At 42.7% G+C, this 17,591-nt stretch overlaps 1 protein-coding gene across 12 annotated transcripts in view; it reads right to left on the bottom strand.

Annotated features, from left to right (window-relative positions):
• Positions 1-17,591, bottom strand: part of FBRSL1 (fibrosin like 1) — a 558,388-nt gene that overhangs the window by 146,432 nt on the left and 394,365 nt on the right. The window lies entirely within an intron of this gene.

Raw genomic sequence — 17,591 nt, 5'->3', positions numbered from 1 at the left:
AAGCTTAGAGATCTGGGAAGACAGACGATCAAGTCCTCCTGTAGATGACTAATCTGTTTCATTTATCGTGTCTCCTCCTCCCCAGGCAGAGGCTGCACAGACAACGACCGTCTCTTCCGCGGGCCAGACCTGTCGCAGAGCGAATCGCTCCTGACAGAACAAGTTGCTTAATGCAGAATCCCCTCTCTTAAGGGATGTTTTGGAGAGCCAAAAGGACTTGAGTGTTATTAGCAAGTAAAGGGCGAGTATCAGCTGGGAGTTGTCTTTATTTATTTAAAAGAGCATCTTATAAAGTGAGGCTGTTACAGCAGTCTGTTCATGCAGGTGGTACAGGGAAGGGGCTGCCGACCCCAGCATTGGTGGAGGGCACCGTAACCCCCACAAAGCTGCTGTGTATAGAAACAAGGCATTTAAAATAAGGCAAACATTTTCTGTACATTGATGATGCATAGAAAAAAATGATACCAACTAAATACAGCCAGCTGGTATCCACATTGCACTTTAAATAATAGCAACTACAGACAAATCTTCCCTGTCCATCTGCTAACCCAAAGACTTAGTCCTGGAGATGCTGCTTGAGAGCAGCCCTGCTCACCCACAGCCCATGCAGCAGCAGATGATCCTGCTGAGCACCTGGACCAGAGCATGGCTGTGCCAAGCTGGGACACGTTCTGAGCTGGCACGGGCTCCCCTTCCCAACACGGGGCTCGGCAGCCCACCACCCTGATCACAGCAACGGGCACAGCTCTGAGGGGAATCACCTTCCGGACACCATCCTGCACTGAAGAGGCTGGCTAGGAGGATGCTCTGCTTTATACAGTGCAGTAAGAAAAATCACTGTTTGGAGAACTAGCAGTGGACTTGGTCCTTCCTTTCCAGGTTACTGACCCGAATTGAGTTCAGCCTTTATGTCTTATTTGATGCTTACTTGGTGATCAAGAGAGAAAGAGGCTTAATCTGCCCCACATGTAGCATTTACCTCACCAAATCACAACTGGCCTTTTCTGGAAGCCTCTGGAGACAGGCAAGATTAGTGGTGTCTGGGAAGATCCTATCCCATCCCATTTTTTTACTTTTTCAAAACAAGGAGAAAAAGCTTTTCCCAGCGGAAACTACTGGAGTCTTACGTGTTGGCAATTCTTGTTTCCAACGAACCGCCAAAAGGTAGAAAACCCAAATCAATCTTTGCCCATTTGTCTTCCTCCCTCTCTCCCCACCAAATCAGAAAATCGGCTTCAAACTGTTAAGGTGAAAATCTAATTAAATAAATACAGTGTGCATTCCTTTAATTTGCTTCCTGACTTTGCAGTGGGGTGACTCTTATTGCCAAGTCTCCTTAGTGACTGCATGGGTTAATTTTTCTTTCACATGGAAGTCAAAATTTCTTATCTCATTGCAGAATTCCAGGAGCTGCGCCTTTAAGGAAACATTTTGCAGTAAAATTATAAGATTCAGTGACACTACAGTAGTTCCTCTTCAGCCTCCTCCTCCCACATCAAATAAAATTCAGCGACTCGGCTGCCACCCTGCCATTCTCCTCCCAGCTCTGCTGTGAGTGACAGGCATGCCGTGCTCACACCATCCTGGGGAACAGCCAAAGTATTCATGGATCTTATTGCTAGACAGGCTGTGATAAGGCTGTTTTCATGGCTACGCACCCCACAGACAGGCAGAAAGAGACACAAGAAAGAAGGTAGCAATGGGGAGTACAGTCCTCTCAACACCTTCGAGGAAATGCCGTATGCTGGAGGGCGAGAGGAGCTTTTTCATGGGGAGGAGCTGTGTTATGAATGTATATATTTCGAGGTGGGGAGGGGAAGGAATCAACTGGTTTCCTGGAAGTGAAGAAAAATTGGCTGTTTTTGCAAAGTCTGAGGCCAGCTGGGAAGACAGAGGCGTGATTCAACTTTTTGTTTAAAGAAAACCCACTCCAAGTGGCAGAAATGTCCAAAAAAACCCACAACCAGCCCCAGCCCGAAACCCCTAAGTCCTGCACTAGGAGAAGGAAAAACCCAACTTTCTCTAAACACAGACAAGTCAATGTGAATAAAAAGTTCCTTCATATATCATAAATTATTACATTAGGAAGAAAACAGGCAGTTTTTCTTTGAACAGTAACATACAAATATTCCCACTGGCAGAACAAAAAAGGGGAGGAAGACTTCAAGTAGATCACTGCACCCTTGGATTTTGTTACCACTATTTGCTCATTTATCCTCTTTTCAAAACATAAAGACTTCCTGATTGTATTATATTTATAGCAAATACGAGACAACCTCCCTAGGCTTCTTCATACTGTTCTTTTCTGTTCTTTACAATAAATTCTGCGAAAGGAAAGAAGTAACCTTTTATCTTCCCTATTTACATGTGTGCTGTAGACAAAGATAACAGCTAGAAGAAATCAGCTAGTAGCTAGAAATGCTATAGTGCTTAGTAGAAGGTGAGGGAAATAGGTACACGTACAGAGGGAAGGCTTGGACATAACCAGAAGAGCATCCATCCATGTGGGCTCTTATTTTGGTGCAGATAATTAGCTAAAGAAGGCTTGGCCAGCATTAAAACAAAATGAATGGCATTTGCAAGGAGGTCAGCTAACTCTTACCTATTTCTGTTGCACCGTTGTCCCAAAATATAATGAGAAAGGACATACTATTGGAAATGCTAGTTCAAATAGAAAGAAAACTACATCACTGACACTTGGGTTATGCAGATGCTCTTTTTAATATACTTGGCATATTCAAAATTGCACATAAAATCCAAGCTAATCAGCTGAAGTCCCACTCACTTTCTGCAGGAGTCAAGTTAACACCTTTGCCTTGGCCAAGAAAGATTTTGATTTAGCCGTTTTTGACAGCAATCTAACTTGCATACAGCTCTACAGCAATTGTGCACACTGATCTATTTGCCTACACATTTTTTTAACTGGCTCACTGCTCTGTTTAAAACATTTCCTTGAAATAACCTTGAGCTTACAGCACACATGCAGTGTGCATGCACAGATACAAATGCGTGCGCGAGTTCAGTGTTACCATTATAAAAATATTACAGCATAGTAATGCTTCAGTTAAGCATCAAAACTCCATAGCTTATAATTTTACTTCACTACTTGGGGCAATTTCAGAGAAATACTTTAGTATTTTTAACAGCACATATACAAGAGACCATATATACCGCTGCTGGCCGCTGGTTTCCATAAATCTTTCAAAACCAATATTTATACTCCCATGAAGGAGTGCTGGTTGCTTATTTTCCATCTCCGTAAAAGTAGTCAGATCAATAGTTCTGTGTATGTTACTTGGAAACATGTCACAGCAGCCTCTAAAACCTCTTTTTCCTTTGTCTGAAATTGATTTCTGTAATATGCAAATATTAAGAAAAAGGAAGCTTTAAGTTTCCTCTTAGGATCCTTTGTGAATCCTTCAGAATTCAGACACCACTACGACGGAAAATTAAAACCCTGCCAGCAGTTTACCGTCTCCCCTGAGCGCCAGTCGCACTGTGATCCTAACACTTTGCTCCAAGCTATGAAATTCTGAAATTTGCATATTCTTCACTTCGGGATTGTTTCAGCGAAAAGGTAAAACACCGCAGAGCTGCCTGCCCACAAAAACAACCCTCTCCTTGGACAACCTTCCTCCCTCTGAAGATCACAAAAGAGGAGGAGGAGGATTTCCACTGCTCCTCTATGCCAAGGAAAAGATAACACCACTCACTCTCTTGCTTTAGATGTTGCTGCACACCCGATTTTTTAGTTAATATGCAGGATCAGGAAAATTAAACTTGTGTTATGGAGCCTTACTTTAAGAAGGAGCAAAGAGACGTGCTATTCACTGGAGCTTTTTGTGAGAGACTTTATCCGCCCCCCCCCCCTTTTTTTTTCAGCACAGCTTGAGCCCTGAAGCTTTTATTAAAAAAATAAAAAAGGGAAAAAAACCCCAAACCAAGCAGTGTACAAAAGTGGGGGGAGTAGAGAAGGTTTAACAAGCTCCAAGTCATAGATTATAAGCCGCTGCTAAAAATTTATGGCTGTTTGGATCTTTGCCACACTGAACAGATTGGCAAGCTGATCAGAATCGCAGCAGGCTGCCTAATGAGTCCCACACAATTTTTCACCCCATATTTTTCCAATAAAAAAGCAGTTAAATACCAACCGCAGCCACAGCAGAGCCTGCCATCTGGCTGCTTTTTTCTCCAGCCATCATTAAAATGGTTCTTGGCAGTTTACACCTCGCTTTTTTCTGTACAGATGTGGAACGAATTTTCTGACAACCCTTGGATGAAACAGGGGGCTTTATTGAGCTTTACAGATTAACTGCCTAACTTCTGGTCCTAATTTTAAGTGTCTTAGCACACCGGAGGCATCATTTTAAGTGAGCTAATTGTACGTATCTGAGCCCACCAGCAACATTTGGTTAAGTTAAAGTGGAATTCAAAATCAACATTTCGAGGAGCTGTGTAACCCATGCCACCATGGTCACCAACGTCCGGCCCATGCTGTGAGTTCACAGGGATTAAAAATAATAGCTATAAGGATAGTGTTCAAAAGTGTCTGCAGAGGAAACCAAAGAATTATGGTTTAAACCCATTTATTGCAGCCAAATGAATATGAGCAGCTTTATTTCTTATTCTTTGCTTTTACTGTTGTCCCTACGCAGCAGTTTGGTTAGCCGGGGAGTAACGGAGCCCTGTATTTGTGGTTACTCCACTGACCCGAGCACAGCAAAATGAAGCTGCAGCCTCGAGTATCTGGTTAGATGTATTTGAGCCGTGGGGCAGCTTACGTGAAAGCAGCTCAGCTTGCCTCTTTGTCACTGGAAGATGACAGTAAGCAGAGGGAGAAGAAAGGTGATTTTGGGGCACAGTATTTATCCACAGAATAACTAATTTTTACAATCAATTTTGAAACCAGAAATGCAAAGCAAAGGTCCTTTAGAAACCCAGAAAAATCAACATATAGCTAAGAAGCACATTTAAAAACCATTTATGGGCCAAACAGAAGCAGGACAGGCTGGAGATGGATACAATTGGCTGAATGTCTATGGATAGTTCTGCTTAATATTGTCTGAGAGTCCAGGCAGTTTGGGGGATGGGAGCAGGAGGGCAGCCAGCTGAAGTGCAGTTAAGATGCTCCAAAAACAGTGTTTCAGTCTTCCCTAATGACTTGTCAAGACCACAAAAGAAGCAGTGGAAGTGCAGGGACTGGAGCCCAGGTCTGAGGGCAAAGCTGGAGGTCTGTCAGACCCCTCTTTCTCTCCAAAAAGATGACAAACAGCAGCAGAACATGAAGGAGGCTTTTTATCATTTCACTTTCCTTCGCATCCCTAACACAGATTATTACTTATGCCAATCATTTTATAATGACCAGTGGATTTAAAAAATGAATAATTTATAGGAATGTTGATAACATTTATTTGTTTTTGGCAAGGAGTTCATAGAATCATAGAAATGCAGTACAGAAAGGGACCTTAAAAGGTCATTCTAGACCCCTGCTCTGAAAGAGATTATGGTGGAGATTATGTGCATAATAATGTAAATGACCCTATAACTGTACTCCAGAATCAACATTTTCATTAAGAAATATATTGCCCTTGTAATCCTACTGGTTGAGTAGATAACCTTCAGAGTGCAAGCTGACGCAACCACAGCTATCAAAGCCTGGAAACAGGCAGAAACAGTGACCCTGACAGCACAAGCAGGCATTTATTCAGAAACCTACCAAGCACAGGCTGGAGATGAATACAACTGGCTGACTGTGTAATGATAGCTTTAATTAACGTATGCTCCTATGACTGTCCAAAAATGGTGCCATTTTTGGGGGATGTGAGCAGCAGAGCAGTCAGGTGAAGCTGAGATTGGTGTGATGGAGATAAAGGGTTCCATGTTCATGCTCTGCTGTTGAAGTCACCCTTGGCCCCCAAACTGTGATGTGTCCTATCCCCATTACTGGAAATGGCTGTGCAAATTGCTGACGAAAAAGAGAAAAAAAATTACCTCCATCTCTTTAGTGGGTGCTGAAAGCTCCAATTTATCTCCTACTGATCGACCTAAACCACCAGTTCACCCTAAAAGCACTGATGTACTTTCAATGCACAATCCTGCAGCCCGCTGCAAACCTCATGGCAATAATAAAAAGAATTGACTTGAGAATCAGAAGTCAGGTCAGACAGTTCTGGGGTTCCAAACTCTATAATTTGGGCCTGATGTGCAGTGTAGGGTAAAGGACCTTGTTTTATAGCAAAGTAAATTAAAAACTAAGCAAATCTGCCAGAGCAACTTTTTGTCCTATTACACTTCTGGTAAATTTTGCTTCTAAGAACCATTACTGTATGAAGAGGTATTCACATACACACACAGTGCCTTGACATTTGCACTTTTTTATATAAACATTTTTACAATATTCCATTACCACAGAACGCACCAGCTAATAGCCAAATCCCTAAAGCTGCTAACAATCAAGTCTGGCTCAGAGTCGCCTCTGAATAACTTCCATTTCTTCAATGCTTTTGCACAGCAGGATTGCTAATAAACAACCGGGCAGTAAACCTACAAGTCAGCCAGTACTGCCTCTGTCTTCTCCAGTTCAGGGAATTGCTCTAATACAAAGTGGAAATATATCCTGTGACCAAGCAGCCTCAGGGAATTCTTACATTTCAGGTTGGGCTGTCTTCATTTGGGTTATTTTGGGATAGCCACAAAAACGAGTTCCAATTCCCTTTCCCTTGCTCTCCACTCCCCCCAGTCACACACTCCACCAAGCAAAACATTCTAGCTACTTAAATGTGGTCAGGGAATAAACTATTTCAAGAAAAAAAAATAGTCTCATCTTAAATGGTTTCCATCCAATCAAATGATTTAGCCCAGAGGCTAAAATGATTTAGCCCTTACACAAGTCTAACACAATAGTGTTTGCATAACTTGTTCGAGCTCTCTCTCTCCGTCTGTCCCATGGAGAGTTCCCAGCCCACAGAGAAGACACAAAGATAATTGGGCATTTGATCCAAGGCTAGTTTTCATTTTATTTAGGACTCATCGAAATCGAAGGTCTGGTAGGCTACCTACGTACGGCAAACCGCCCTTTGTTTTACAGATCTGTTGACAGCTACGTCCTCAGTGCTGCAATGAGCTCTGCAGCCCGACTGCATTTTCTAGCAAGGCGAATGAAGAGCAGGAGCAAGAGCTTCCGAACAAAGTACTGGGGTGAGGTGCTAAGCAGCAGGTGTATCTTCATGCAGAAACCCTGAATACAGCAGCCTTTTGTGCCCTGGACAGCCATGTCACTACAGACCATCCCAAAATTCACATTTCAGGCTTTCACGCTTGTTTCAGCCCTGCAGTGTGTTTTATTTTTATTGCTTATTATTGCTAAGTCAGTGTAACTGACATGTTGCCTTTACAGATAATGTTCTTATGGTGAGTCTCAAAACTAGTTTTAGGGTTATTAATGGTCCTTTCCTCCTCACTATTTTTAAGGGTTTATGGTTTAGATTTGAGATTTTAGCTGTAGGCAGAAATATGGTGCAAACTGATCCTAGAATTTTTCCCCTCAATCCTATTAAAAATAAATTCCCTTTATTGCAAAGGTAAAAGAAAATTCACAGCAAAAAAGGTAACAAATGGATTAGGGGTATTTTCAAGTCATTAATTTTCACTCAAAAAAAATATAAATTAAACCACATTTTCTTCCTAAGAAATAAGGCTTTGCTCTTGTCATTAAAAAAGCTCAGCACTTCAAATCCATGGCATGCATGCAGAAAAAAGGAAAGTAAACAAGCAGAGCGGCTCTGGACTTCTAAACAGAAGAGCTGGACTCAGAGAGAGAATCATACAGCCAGCCATTTGGACGTCTTGGGGTTATATAGTTCGAATTCTGCATTTATAGGCATCAGCAGGAATTTTGCCAATGACTTAACTGACTTTTATGCTATAAAGCTAGAATGATCCATTTTGATTAACTGCTCTGACCTCCTGCATAACACAGGCTTATAGCATAGGGCCAAGATTTCATCCCAAATCTGGACAGAAGAGAGATGCACAACATATGAGTCAGCAGGACAAGCACAACAATTTTAATTTTAAAATGCCAAATCGTGCTGGCAGGGGAAAACAGGGTGGATGATGGACAGTTCTGGATACTGAGAGGTTTCTTGAATTATTGGGAGATACTTGGCTGTGTCAAGCAAGCTGACTGATCTAGCTTTCGTCTCTTGTTTTTAATTATCTTTACTCTTTTAGAATTTCCTTGTTGTGCTAAAAGTTGTCCTGGTGTAAGCCTCCTCCCCAGATCTAATCTTTTTGCTTGAGGCAATTGGGGCAGGGTTATTTTGACATGCAAACGAAGAGGACATATGTTGCATGCAAATGAGAGGGCCACAGCTTAGAGCAGACAGATTTTTTTTTCCCCTGCCCCAGGCACTTCTGTTGTTGTTTAACAGGATTTCCTGGGGATCTAGATCAACACTTTCACATCAGGGTCTCTAAACTCTGTCTGCCCATCCAGCCACCCAAAGGCAGTGGTAGGGAAGCAGGTCAGGCTCCCCTGGGTGCTGTGCAGAGACAGCCCAGCCAGGGTTCCTGCTTTTAGAAGGGGAGGAAACGGGTGCTGGTTGCTGCAAAGGCTCAGCCCCACCAAACAGCAAGCTTACCTTCAGCCAGGCTGACTTCAGAGACCTGCTTCGGGAAAAGCTGGCCTGAGGCCACCAGCCCAGCCAACCTCGCTTGCTATTTGTTGTTCTCAGGTATTAACATTGGAAAATTGGCTACTGTGTACTGGCAGTAACTTCTTAATGTTATTTAATACATGTTATTGTATTCACATTGTAAAGAGCCCACACCCTGTTCTGATTCAAGACCTAGATACAGAGTCATTATGGTGCCATAAACACCACTTTTAAAAGCCTGACTATGTATTGACACAGTTTTTTATATGTGCAGAACAGACTCTCAAAACCACTCTCAAACATTGTGATGACGTTTTACACCAGGCTCATGTGTCCCCAGGATGGCATTAATTGAAATAGTACTGTGAAAGCAAAGGGAAACACATGAAACAGCAAGATCTGTGCAAAATAATTCTGCTTTGGAGATAAGAAATCAAGGCAATTTGGAGAGGAGGCCAGATTCTGTGCTTGATCCTTCATCTTTGCTTGCCAAGATTGTAACAGTCATCCAAGAGTGAATGTTACCAGGGGAAACACTTGAGAACTTGCCTTTGCTACTAAGGTGCTTAAAATTCAAAATACCCCAAAGGTGGGCTACCCATTCCCAGACAAAAGTACTGGTAATCATACTTGCAGGACTTATTTAAAAAATTCATTATTTAAAAAAAAAAAAAGTCTCATAACACTTGGCACAAATCACACCATTCATTGTAAGAAATCACTTCTGGCCAGCCTATTCCCATGGGCTTAGAAGGCTGTCAGCAAACAACACAACCAGAATGAACTTCATCATGAAGTTCGACAAGGCCCAGTGCAAGGTCCTGCACATGGGTTGGGGCAGTCCCAAGCACAAATACAGGCTGGGCGATGAGTGGATTGAGAGCAGCCCTGAGGAGAAGGACTGGGGGGTATTAGTGGGTGAAAAACGGACTATGAGCCAGCAATGTGCGCTCGCAGCCCAGAAAGCCAATTGCATCTTGGGCTGCATCAAAAGCAGCGTGGCTAGCACGTCGAGGGAGGTGATTCTCCCCTTCTGCTCCGCTCTGGTGAGACCCCACCTGGAGTACTGTGTTCAGCGCTGGGCCCCAAAATAAGAAGGACGTGGACCTGCTGAAGCGGGTCCAGAGGAGGGCCACAAAGATGATCGAGGGGCCTGGAGCACCTCCCCTATGAAGACAGGCTGAGAGAGTTGGGGTTGTTGAGCCTGGAGAAGAGAAGGCTCTAGGGAGACCTTATAGCAGCCTTCTAGTACTTAAAGGGGGCCTGCAGGAAAGATGGGGAGGGACTCTTTAAAAGGGAGTGTAGGGATAGGACAAGGGATAATGTTTAAACTGAAAAACGGTAGATTTAGATTAGATATTAGGAAGAAATTCTTCACTGTGAGGGTGTTGAGGCACTGGAACAGGTTGCCCAGGGAGGCTGTGGGTGCCCCATGGCTGGCAGTGTTCAAGGCCAGGCTGGATGGGGCTTTGAGCAACCTGGTCTAGTGGAAGGTGTCCCTGCCCATGGCAGGGGGGTTGGAACCTAGATGATCTTCAAGGTCCCTTCCAACCGAAACCACTCTATGATTCTATGAACTTGCAGGTCCCTCCCTTTGATGGGTCTGCTCCAGCCAGGATGGGACTGCTAACTGTTGGGGGTGGGGATTGGCTTTTTTAGGATAAACTAATTACATCAACATATTTGCCTACCACCCTAAATAAGGTGGATCTGGAACAGAAGCAGAGAAAGAAAATCTTACAGATGGTACTGCCACTCGGCAGCTTACAACAAGGCTTGGGTGCCCTCCTGACCTTTGCTGGCTCTCTCCAGAGAGCAGCCCCACAGGCACAGGCAAGAGCAAATCAGATGGGGTCAGCAGATGGCTGAGAATATGGTGCACATTAACACACATTCTTCATGTGGCCCAGAAACAAGCAGGACAAGGATTTGGCCCCAGCGCATTCAGAAAAACCATGGTCAAACTGCAGTGAAACCTCTACTGGCATCCATGAGGTAGGCAAGCGCTTGCTGCCAGAGTTAAATGTTTCATTCTTAATGTACTATGGCTTTGCTTTTGTGGTTTTGAGAGAGGTTTGTATGTTAAATTCTCTTAAAATGTGTTAAGAAAAACCCCAATGCATGATTTGCATACAAATGGCTGCAGTGGTGTTGCGCATGTCAAACTGTGCATATGGGTAACCTGATAATCGTATAATTTGCCTTGATGCCTCTCTAAAAAGACATCATTGTCCCTCTAATTTTGATTCCTTGTAAATAATCAATCAATCAATTAGCTAATCTGCTCAAATGCTCCCCCACCCCTTTATGTTTTCAATTAAAAGTGTGAAAGGCAAGTACAGATAGATTTACATGACATTCCAGAGGCAAGCAGCAATGGGTATTTTTTCACTGATCTTATCAGGTGCCCTTTAAGTATACTTGGGGTTTCTTGTAATCTTGACTGCATCATTTCTGAGCATTCATTTTTTTTCCTGGCGGGACACATGTCTTTATGGGGTTGCCTTTTGGGAAATTCCTCATATAGAATATCCAGCAAACTACTTAGGAAATGGTATTTTCCTTTCAAAAGCCCACCTGTGCAACCATGAGAGCTTTGTTTTTCTGAAACCCTTAGATGTGCAAACGGATACTTCTAGGAGTATTCCAATTTGGCTGGATCTGATGCAACTTTTGCAGAGATAGCAAAAGGCATTTGTCTTACACGAGGCTAAGCCCCTGCCAGATTTCACATCCTTGTTCCAAAGTATGGAAGTGTGCAAGTTTCTTAGCAAATTACTTGCAAGTGCTTATAACATGACCAAACCAATTTACTTCTCCTCCATCTTATTTTTTGAGGGAGCCAAATCTTTTTATTTGAACTTTCAAAGAAAAGGAAATCAGCTGCAGGCAGACACACGACATGGAAAATTTCAGCTCCAATAGCTTAAGTTTGGCAAAGCTATGAGCAATTGACAACAGCCCTGCAAGGGGAAGTGCCAGACAATCCCAGTGTTGGGCAGGGCTTCCAGCTCCACCTGCAGCCTGGCCAGGAACACATGGACATTGTGTCAGGTCCATGCCCTCTCCCAGGCAGCTATTTTTAAGGACGCAGGCGAAGCAATCTGTGGTGTGTATTGTGAGTGGATTGCTAACAACATGGAGGCTGAAGTTTAAGAAGGCACAGCCATACAACTGGGGAGCTTTATAGTGGGGGAAGATGGATCAATCATGGCTACTCTGTAAGACTTGAAAGATTTACCCATTATTCATATAAATTTGGCGTCTGCTTCAGACATTTCAGGTGACACTTGCTGCAATACAATTTTTACATATAATGTTAAATTGTATCTTCAATCAAAAGGAAATGGAAATTCCTGAAACTGCAAAATAACAAGTCAAGACCTCACCAAGATAAAAATCAAAGAAAGAAAATGAATTAGAACAGCACAAAACTGAGCAGCAACTGGAAAGGGACAACACTTTCCACCAAGCCAAAGCCTTACTCATGTATATTGTACAAAATATTCTTCCAGGAACTAGCCAAAGATTTTTTATTTTTTTCTTAAATTGAAGACAATGGAGCTTATTATTAGATTTTATCCTTCTGTAAGTAGCAAGGATATATTTGTTAGCATAAAGTATTAGTGATCACACTGATCTCTGTTTTTCAGATGAGAGGTGTCATTGCCCTGTGGACTAAAAATGGCATTGCAGGTATGCTGCATTTAAATCCTCATGGGGTTATTAATTCCTGGGAGCACTGAGGCAATGCCACACTCACTCATTTCTGCTACATAACTACCTTAATATCCTTTCTGTGACACAATCATTGCACTGGAGCTGGAAAGAGTGCCACTACTACTTTAAAAGCAACAGCTAGCAATCTCAGTTATTTCAAGTGAAAATCTAGTTGCATTGGGGTCTGTAAGAATTTTGCTGTCAATTTTAATGCACCAGGATCTCACCTTTGGTATCATTTTCCCCTAATAACACAGGGATGATCACACTTGCAGATCTGTTGGAGTGGGACAAGGACAAGTTAATGTGCGTTCTGCATTCTGAATGTGTAACATAATAAGTGCATGAATTATTTATGTGTATAAATTTAAACTCTTTGATTGAAATGTAAGACTGGTTGATTAGAAATAAACTTCCTCTATCTTTGATACCTAGGTGCTCTACCACAGGAGCTTAAAACAGTGTGGGCTCCCTGGCTGCATGTTCCCATCTCCTCCTCAGTGCCAGCACTAGTATTCATGAAATAATACAGAAATCCAGAGCTGACCCAGCTGAAGAGAAGCCATACAAAAGTACCCCCAAACCCCCAATTTTTCAGCTAGATGAGTTTACTGGATCAGCTCACTGCACAAACACAGAGTGGTGGTGGTGCCAGGGAGAATGCATGGCTGACACTGAGGGCCACAGCAGCACCAGCTTACATCAGCCTCAACTGCCATCAAACCTCACACCAGCTTACACACCAGTCACTATTAAATCTAACTCCTCCTAGAAATGTTCTTTTCTTGAAAACAGATGTATCTATATCTCCAGGTATCTCTCCCAGTAGTGCAGTAGCTTAACAGAGGCCCATCAGTGATATCCTGCACTTAATGTTTAAACCACCTCATTTAATAATCTGCAAAAAGGAAGACGTCTCAGACAATTAAGTGACATAGTGATTTGTTATCAGGGGGTCCCAAAGGTAGAGCTGCAAGAATAAGAAATGTGTATTGAGAAAATAATGTCACACAACCAACAACACTCTGTGTAGATAAGGCCTCTCAGTCAAATGTGTTCTCCTCTTGCTGATGTGGATTTAAGTCAGAGCTTTTAATACTCTTTGCTCCAGATCCCAGGTAGGTATCAACTAAAATGTGGCTTTCTATAAGAAAAGCATAGCCCCTAATCTGAAAAAGTGACCTCTCATTAGCCCTTGGCTTCATCATTATTAACTACTGTTCTCAGTCATTGGGCAAAAAGTTTTCCAGCAACTTCAGTTGCTATTGATATAATATATGTCCTCAGTACAGCACTAAAAATAGTAACTGAGTACTTGTCCCATAATGTCAGAGCAGCATGCTCAGTGAGGGAATGTGCACAATTTTGTAATTTTGCCCGTTTTACTTGCAGATGCTGAGTGGGGAGTTTGTATATTATATGAAATGGGGTAAGAAAACATCTAATATTAATGCAGCCTCACGAAGCAATTAATTTGCTGGGTCATTAACTCACCATCTACACAGAAATTCTAAAATCTCACAGCAGAAAACCCCTGGTCTGAGTTAGGCTGAAGGCACTTACGTGTGGGGCAGTGTCTCCAAAGCCCAAGGCCAAGACCTGCAGGAGTTTGCAGTGAGTCTGCTGCTGTGAACCAGTATGAATCGTACCATGTTTACTCCAGGAGATGTGCATGACCACCTCAGTGGAGATCACCATCCATCAGTCCTCTGCTTTGCTTACAACTTTCCTCATTAAGCTCAATGCATATTTAATTCCAGTTCACACAGTCCATGCTTTACACTGAGCAGAAACACCACACTCAGTTGATCTTTCATTTCCAAAATACATTTGCTCACTGTTTTTGAGCAACACAGGTGGCCTTTGTGCACAAGCACACCAGACTGGACTTCTAATACATCTAAAGTGTTTCAAAACAGCCGTACAGCGTAGCTGACACCACTCAGAGCTGCTGGTGTGGATGTGGCAGAGGAAGGTGAAGTCAAAATACTAATTTTTTGAAATTATTTAAAAAAAAATGATGGCTTTCACACTTTCCTTGATACAAGGTAAGACATGCTGGCTTCTCTCCACCTAAGGCAGCCTTCCCTCCCAGCCATTATCAATAATCACTGTTCCAGCAGTCTGATGCATATGCTGGCTGGCTTTGCCGCATGAAGTCTCTCTCTGCTGGAAGAGGCACTAATTATAAGCAGGCAAGAAGAAACTTATGCAGCATTGATGGCTGCTCTGCTGGGCGCTTTTCCTTGTACTAAGCTTGTTTTCATTAACTTTCCAAATAAATGATAAAAGGCACAGGCATGGGCGACAGAAAGACAAAACCATAATCACTGGAGTAGCTGGCTGGCTTCCTATATGTATATGAGGAAGCATTGTTTAGATCTGTGTAAGTGCATACATACATAGGCTTTCATGCTGAGCAGTTTAACTAATCCAACCATCAGTATAAAATATTAGCTTACTGTGAGCTTGAACACTTGGCTACCTTCTTGGTATCGTGGTTTCAAGCTAAACCCAAACTCACTTAGGGTAGGAAGTTTTGTATTCTGCCTACAGACTTGGTAAAATAAGTCAACAAAGAGGTGAATCAATGGCACTCTGTTCTTACTGAGATGCAATGCTGACAACGCTCAGGATTATAATATGAAATATTGATGACTGTTATATTGATGATTATGCTGGTTAAAATTGTGGTTATCGATTGTGTTGATAATTATCACATTTTGTATACATGTAGGTGCTCAGAGCCTGGGCCAGAAAAGAGACTTCCCTCCAAGTGTTGCCCAGACAGACAGCAAGAAGAGTATCTGATAAAAGGTCTGCTTTAAAAGTTCCAGGTTCCAAGTTTAAAAGTTTTAAAGGAGTCCTGTGCTTGAGCAGGAGTCACGGCTTTCACTGGCAACTGCAAACTAATCTTCTGGACCTCACAGATACATTAAAAAAACCCTGAGAAGCACCCATCAGCAGAAACATGAAAAGGCAGATAAAAAAACCCCAACCCTAATTCAATGCATTGTTCTGAATAATGATTTTTAAGAAAAATCACATTATTTTCTGGAGCCTGACTCATGATTTTTAAACATTAGGGGTTTGCCAAACTGCTGGTATAAATCTGGAACCGCTCCACTGACGTCACTGAAACTGCACCAATGTAAAAATGGCATCAGGGAGAACAGAAACAGGCTGAGAGAATTGGACAGCTGTGACCACTAACACAGGCTGCGCATTAGGAAAGATCAAAGACTAATTTTTACAAAACATTTTGGCTTGGTTTTTATTTTACTGAATTAGGGTAAAACATGGACCACATTTGCTCTCAGTAGCTTGATGGGCTAAAAATTCTTCACTGACTTTTGAACACAGCATAATACCAATGGGTATTTAGTTGGCTATTCTTCTGAGAGGTACTTCTATCTGCTGCTAGGAGGCTTCAGTCACTCAAAACACAAGATTATTTTTCCTCCTAACTGCATGACTGTGGTGAGGATGCAGCAGCAGATAAACACAACCTTCTGGTCTAAAGTCCCACCCCGCTCCCAGACTTCATTACTCAGAAACATCCCCATCCTCTTGGCAAGGGGAACAGAGACCAACAGGAATGCCTCTAAAGGTTAAACACATGAACCTTTTGTCATGTTAAAAAACGAGAAAAAGCAGAGGAAAAAAGAGCACAGGCAGAGGAGAGCACTACAAATCAGGCCAACTGACTGCTCAGCAGAAACAGAGGGCAAAGGGTGTGCGCACCATTATCCGGCAGGGAACACACTATCCAGAACAACTGTTCACACCCGGCGTCTGCAGAGAAAACAATTGTCGTAATCGAAAAACCCTCACAGCTAGCAATTTTTAGGCATGGATTTTGTATCAGGAAATGCCGGATCTTGGCAGCAAGCGCGTTACTGATACGAATGATAAAACAGCAGGGTTATATGAACATGTCTATCTCCAAGGCCAGAAGAAAAGAAAAGCTAAAATCTCCAAGGTCCTTTTTGGAGGAGAATCATAAAAGCTACAGACTGCATTTCCCAGGTATTTTGTATCATGATTAAATCTGTTTCTAGCATTACACCTTTAAGAAAGATCAAAGGTAGGCAGTGAGGGAAGGAGGTACACACTGACTTCCACTAATTGAAGCAAGCTGAAGCCTCCAGCATCTTCTGGGTTCTCCAAAGTTTCCCTCTCTATCTCAGCATTTCCTCTGCCCTCCCCTGCGGCCTCCCTGCCCCAGGCCTTGCAAAAGCGAGTGCATCCAGATGACTGACACAACAGAGATGCCTTTTATAGCTGCTTGGGTACAGAAGCAGGAATAAAAACATCCCAAATCTCAGTACAATCACTGGCAGAAACTCGCTGCTTCTTTCATTGTTTAATTTCCGTGCCTCATTTTTTCCGTCTCTAAGAAAGGACATCAAAGAACATTGAGGTTTAGGAGACGTTAACAACATATGTGTATCAATACCGGTATCAGTGAAACATTGCATGCAACTCATCCCAGTAACAAAACCTTTCAAAGTAAAGCTGTACTGGGAAAAACTGGTTTCTCAGCATAACCGTATGTGCAGCAAGGGTTTTTGCCAATCTCTTCCTACCCCAGATCAACCTAATTAAGCTGCTAGAACCTGCAGTGTAAAGATAACCATGGCATCCCACGTGGGGCTTTGTAATAACCTGACTCTGACTCAAGCGTGATAACGTTGAGAGCATCATGGATTCTGCACTCTGCTAAACAAGCATACTTGGATACCTCTTTTCTCACCATTTACCTTCTCCAGTGTCTCTGCTTCCTTCTCTCATGCATCTGTGCTTTGATTATAAGCTCTCAGGCAACTCCTGGGAGGTGCTGACTTCCCCAGAGAGGCTTGTGAGTCAGGGTCTGCACTAGCCTCTACGGAGGCTATGATTTCCATCCACTCATCCCACTGCACTTGTGTATTAGCAAGGAAGAGAGTTCCTTGTAAATGCCTCCAAGGGTCAAGCACAACTTTGCCTTTGATGCTTAAAAAAGTTTTGAAATCAAAAGCACTATGTAAATGTTGTTCTTATTATCAGGTAGGTGTGCTCTGGTTTTCTTCCAGGAGAGCTCAGCTGCTGAAAGTGGCTGGTATTAGAAGCAGGTCTTGGATGTTCGGCATTCAGCTTTGCAGGGAGAAGACTGACATAAGAGCTTGGCACACAGCAATGAAAGAGGATGCAATCTGATTTGGCAAATTAGCC

Source organism: Buteo buteo, chromosome 11 (assembly GCF_964188355.1).
Source record: "Buteo buteo chromosome 11, bButBut1.hap1.1, whole genome shotgun sequence".
Lineage (NCBI taxonomy): Eukaryota > Metazoa > Chordata > Aves > Accipitriformes > Accipitridae > Buteo > Buteo buteo.
The sequence above is the reverse complement of the archived record's forward strand: the minus strand, read 5'-3'. Positions and strand labels throughout refer to the sequence as shown.